Below are 5,602 nucleotides of genomic sequence, written 5' to 3'. Positions count from 1 at the left end.
AAGGATACACTCATTGCTAAACTTCACTCGGGTTTTGGCAAGACAACCACAAATCATATTTTGCCTACAAAACTATTACAAAGTTTTTAGACTGGAAAGAACCCCAGCAAATTCAAGTCAGCATAAAGCAAATATAGTCAAAAGGTCATAATTTTTCATTTAAAACATATAGTGTGTTTTCAATTTTTGTTAGAGTTAAAAAAAAATGTTTACACTGCTTGAGTCAATGCCTCCTAATTTTTTGCTAATTCTTTCTTTCCTCCTTTGTGGAAAATGCCTAACTGAACTTAGACATCTTATGGTTTTTTTAGATAGTATAAATGTTATGTCTTCTTTAACTTAGCAAGAAGTACTTTTGTGATATGCCTCTATCTTAATGATGTTCTTGTTCCAGCTGAAGTCACTGATGAATTCTTTTCACTGTCTGATAGTACTTCCAGGCTATTTCAGTGTTTTTAATAATTAGAACACTCTGGTTATGGAAGATTCCTGCCAGTTCTTAGCTCCAAGGAACAATCCTTTATTTTAGCAGTGCTGTTTGCTGTAACAGATACACCAATTAAGTATGAGAAAGGGTAAAACCAGCACCTCAGTTAGGTCATGTTTAATCCTATTTTACAGCCACTTTTTGCTATAAAGACACAGGCCTTGGAGTGGAATGTATTGATCTCTATATGGAGGTCAGTGCATGAAAAAAAAATATTAACACTGCAAAGAGCCACCCAAAAAACTAGCCAACACCAGAGTGAAGGTTCATGGTCTCAATGCAGTTTAACATCCTTTGGTGCAAACATTGCAGTCATGTAAAATGCCATAGGACTAGGGCTTCTCTCACTGTGTGAGACCTGTGAATGAGACCACTTTCCTCACCTTGAGTCCTATCCCAGTTCTTCTCACCTTCCTCCAGGCATTTTACTGCCTCCCACCTCCTCATCCTCCAAGCTGTAGCAAGGTGTTCTGGCACTTAATTCTCTTCTCCCTCCTTCCCCTAACTGGATCCTCCCAGTTACTGCTTCTATCTGTTGCTCACCAGCTGCCATGGACCCCTCAGCACAGGAGATCTCAGAGCACTACTGGACACCCTTGCCAGCATGGCTGTGGCATTTTTTGCCACCAATCACAGTACTTCTTTCATTGCTCCTGCTATGGACTTGCTTTACCCATTTGCTCCCTCTCCAGCAGGCTCAACTCTTGGCACTGTGCGTTCAATTGAGTTTCCTTCAACCCAACCTGGGCATAGTGATGGGTTACTGCAAGGAGGAAAGAGAACATCATTGCTCATGGCTCTGCTAGTTGACTTTGACCATGATACAGCAAAACTGCTCCACAGCTGCAGAGAAGACTGAACGGAGCTTGGGCTAGGTAATGCTTGGCATGAACAGAGGAGTAAAATCTGAGATACAGAGATTCTGTGAACAAATTTTTCAGAGGCATAGCAAGTAACAGTATTTGAAACAAATTTTGAAGGCAGGAAAGAACACACCCTGATAAGGAAGTGATTCTTATACCAAATTCAGCATCATTTTTTTCTAGGGAAGGATGGTAAAATGTTACATGTTGGTTTGGATTTGTAAATAATCAAAGCATGCTTTTTTTCCTATTCTGATTTTCAAGGGTAGATGTTTGACAATTCATTTCCCCTATGTGAAGAGTCACAAAATGAGTTGTACATCCTTCTTCAAGTTTTTGGCCAAAGTGATCAAAGTTCGGGAAGTTAAATAATTGAAAATAAGGTTTTTAATAGACAGCATCAGATAATCTCAGCAGTAGTGCTACAACCTAGCTGAAATATAGATAGAATTTGTGCAACTAGTGAAGCTATCTCAAGTTCCCATGCTTAGTTGCTACTTGCTCAAGTTTGGGGGAGGGAAGAGAAGGCATATTTTGTACATTATAACAAATTATTGTGAGGATTTGGGGGAGTCTTACATATGAGTTCTTATTCAAGTCTAATTTTACTTAATGGCTCTTGTTTAAGGTAGGTGGTAATTCTGCTTAATGAGAACATTTACCAATGACCATTATTTTCACATAGCTTTTCTTAACTCCTCTGATTGTTCCTCTTAGTATTTCTTTGGCTATGACACATGCAATGAAATCTAATTGTAGTTGTTGCTACCTTTCAGGCAGTTAAAAGCTTTGGAGGAAAATTCGTCATATACAAAGCATGGAATGTAGGCTATTCTGCCTGATAATCAGACACACAACCTCCTTCTTAATGTGTTCTCTCTGAAAGATTTTTCATTGCTTAACTAGGTTGGATTATAAACAAATTAATCAGCTGCAGCCTGGACCACTGAGGCTATATGCACTAGCTCCCTCCATCAGGAGAAAAGACTATTCATGAATTATATCTGGGGGCTCCTGACAATGGAAAAAGCATCAAATAATCTAATAGGAGTAGATCTCTACAGGGAGAGCATTGGTGCTGAGAGCATGATGTCCATACCATAGGCATTTTGTGTGGGGGTTACTTGAGAAAAGCCTTAGTTCAGTCCAAGTAACCCCCACAAGGTACACCCGAAGTATGTCAGTGTTAGCAGTACATTCCTATCTGTGCCTGACTGGCTACCCAAAGAAAGAGTGTGAAGAGCTATACCCATACCTGACTCATTTTAAAGAAAGCTGGTTTCTTATGAAAAAAAGTCAGAGCAGTGTTTCCCAGCAATGTTTTTGACAGCTTCTACAACCAGCTTAAAGAGGTAATAGAGGCGAGCAGAGAACAGGTGCCATGTAAAATCTACCCTTTTTATATGGGAACTAAAGTTATAGGCAGACTTTGTCCTAGTCCCGATACCACTTCTAAATAGAAGCTTATACGCAGTTAAGTAGATAGGTTTGAAAACCTGCTACAAACATTTATGTCTTCTTGTTTCTCATGCATGCAAATTTAGCCCGTATCTCTGAATTCATTAGCAAAAGTCATCTCAAATAAAAAAAAAAATTAAAATATCTCTAATTATGATTAAAATGTAATCCTCAAAATTACTTGGATCTCTCTGGCATTAATTGAACAGAATTTAAGAAGATTCAAAATACTTTCCATCAGGGATGGAGGATATTTAATCTTTTATTGCAAAATCTCTTATTCCTTAATGTCAGGTTAGAAGATATTCTGAGGTCGTGGAAAAGAAAGGCTAATGACTAATCTATGTAAGCTTATTTTCCTGAAATTTGCCACTGTGGGAGTACTAATGTGCATAAATTGAAAGCATTGTTAAGCACTGTTTGTATCTTTTCTGAGTGGGGTTAAATAAGCTGGTAGTTAAAATTCGTAGCCTATACTAACTCCCACTGTATCGACAGGATTAGCGAAAGTGAAGCATTCTGCAAATAAAAGGCCAGGAGAGTTTTATGCCCAAATGCAGAGATTTACAAAGAAATCCACAATAAAAGTGAAAAATTCTACCTGTGTTGAACAAAGTTAGAAAGACAGATATTTACATTATGGTTTGGAAGAATCCTCTAATTCTAACCAGTTACCCTCTCTTCATCTCATCACAGATGTAGTGTCAGATTCAGTGGCAAGATTTGGGAAGGTGAAAAACTGAAGTGCATTAACACTCCAGGCTATGCTGCTGTTAAAATTAAGCAGGATTTTTCCCATATGTGCTCTTCAAGTGTGATGTCCAAAGATGCCAAGAAGTGTTTTTATGAGCAGGTATTAAACATAATGAGGCTCAGTGAACCGCACTTGAGCAGCACTTCTCAAAGGTTTGTGATTTTGGGGATGACAGGGAAAATGAAAGGAAGAATGATGTCTCTTGTTTTGTAAATCCATAGGTCTATAGTGGCCAAAATCATAGAATCATAGAATAGTTTAATTTCTTCCTATAAGACACTACAAATAATAATAATAAAAAAATTAAATTACCTATTGGTCCAAATACATAGAAACCTTTGATTTGAATGGAAGGCAAAAGGTAAAAAATATCTCGGAGCTCACAAATGCTCTGGGATTGTATTCTATAATATGCAGGAAAAAAGTGAATTGCAAATTTAGCAAAAAAAGTAATAACAATTATAAAATAAAGGAGAAAATATCCTCTAATCATTCACACAGGCAATATAAGTGACCTTATAAAGCTAGATTCTAACATATGGAAACATTAATACGGAAAAATCTCTTGATGTTACATAAAAATAAATTTAGTGCTAAGAAGGCAAAGATTCACAAATCTTTTTAAAAATCACACCGTTGAGTTCTTGTTCTTCCTACATATTCAATAATACTAGAATAGAATAATAATAGAAATTTTCAGAGGAAGGGGCCTTCATTGTATAGCTATTTCAAACCTCCAGATGAAATACACTATTTCATTATACAAGTAGATTATTATGAAGTGTTGCCCATTGAAGTTTGCAAGGCGTATTTCTCTAAAATTAATAAGTATCAGAAACCAGTATCAGTGCCTAAAAAGGATACTAAAGTCTGAGGCTGTGAAATGCAGTGCTTTCATCTCTGCAACTGGTATTTTACAGTTACAATTTTCCTTTTTACCATTAAATTCCATATTTATTTCAATCAACTGACATGGAAAGTAAATCAAACCATAATGCATATGAGACCAAGCATAAACTTTTCTTCCTGTACTTGGCTGCCTTCATCCTACCTCAGTTCTCTTTTGACTCCTATTAGGTACTCATGTGAAGGTGGAAGGAAAACACTGGAGAAGACAACACTTCTCAATATGTTTGGTATCTTCATAACCATTCTAAAGTGATGCCAGTTGGGGCTGCAGCTATAGAGGCTCTTCACTTGCAGGAGAAAGGTAGATGGTAGGTTGGTATACTGTTCCACGCAGTTCTATACAGTATATTGTGAGAGAGAACAAGACCAAGTGATTTTACTGCTATGTTCAACCACTCAGAATAGTGTTTCTAAGCAATAGCAATTGTGTTATACTTCTTTTTCACTTTACATGTACAAGTTTTGAGTAGCAGATACTAGCTAGAGAAGCAACAGAAATATGCAGGGATATACACAAGTATTCCCCCATAAATGAGGCAACTGTTAAAACATAAATAGCTGTCTTGTGTGAATCTGAAAAACTGCGTGTATGGAGTAAATTACCATGAGCATGAAAAAAAGAAACAAAAACATTGCAATGGGCAACATTAGAATGGCTTAGTTCTTTTACTGTGTTTGCATGCTGTTCTACTTCAAATCACTTAAGTCAATAGAGAGAAAAGCTTTTGGGACTACTGGATCTATAATACAATAAATAAAAATACAACATGACTCTAAAATTTACCCAAGTATGTGGAATAGATAAGCAACATCCTATCTTCAGCAAGATTCTTCTTAACTTCCTTCTTTATTTTTTAATTTGGAATCAATAGCTATACATATAATGACATTTGAAGAATTAAGTTGTCGAAGGTAGTATTATGTCCTGGGTTCAGCAGTAGCAGTCATTTTTTCTCCTTCTTAGTAGCTGGTGCAGCACTGTGTTTTTGACTTTCAGCCTGGGAACAGTGCTGATAACACCAATGTTTTTAGTTACTGCTCAAATGTTTAGTCTGACCAAGGACTTTCTGAGCCTCATGCTCTGCCAGGGAGGAGGGGAAACCAGGAGGAAGCAGAGACAGGACACCTGAC

At 37.0% G+C, this 5,602-nt stretch overlaps 1 long non-coding RNA gene across 1 annotated transcript; it reads left to right on the top strand.

Annotated features, from left to right (window-relative positions):
* The first annotated feature begins 351 nt into the window (after positions 1-351).
* On the top strand, positions 352-5,386 carry LOC134164193 (uncharacterized). Its single transcript, XR_009965042.1, has 3 exons — positions 352-1,362; positions 3,505-3,661; positions 4,640-5,386. It is a non-coding gene; the product is annotated as an uncharacterized LOC134164193 (long non-coding RNA).
* Positions 5,387-5,602: the final 216 nt, after the last annotated feature.

This window comes from Pezoporus occidentalis, unplaced genomic scaffold, assembly GCF_034315485.1.
Source record: "Pezoporus occidentalis ecotype Australia unplaced genomic scaffold, CSIRO_AGI_Poc_V1 ctg213, whole genome shotgun sequence".
Classification (NCBI taxonomy): Eukaryota; Metazoa; Chordata; class Aves; order Psittaciformes; family Psittacidae; genus Pezoporus; species Pezoporus occidentalis.
This window is presented reverse-complemented; position numbering and strand designations above follow the sequence as displayed.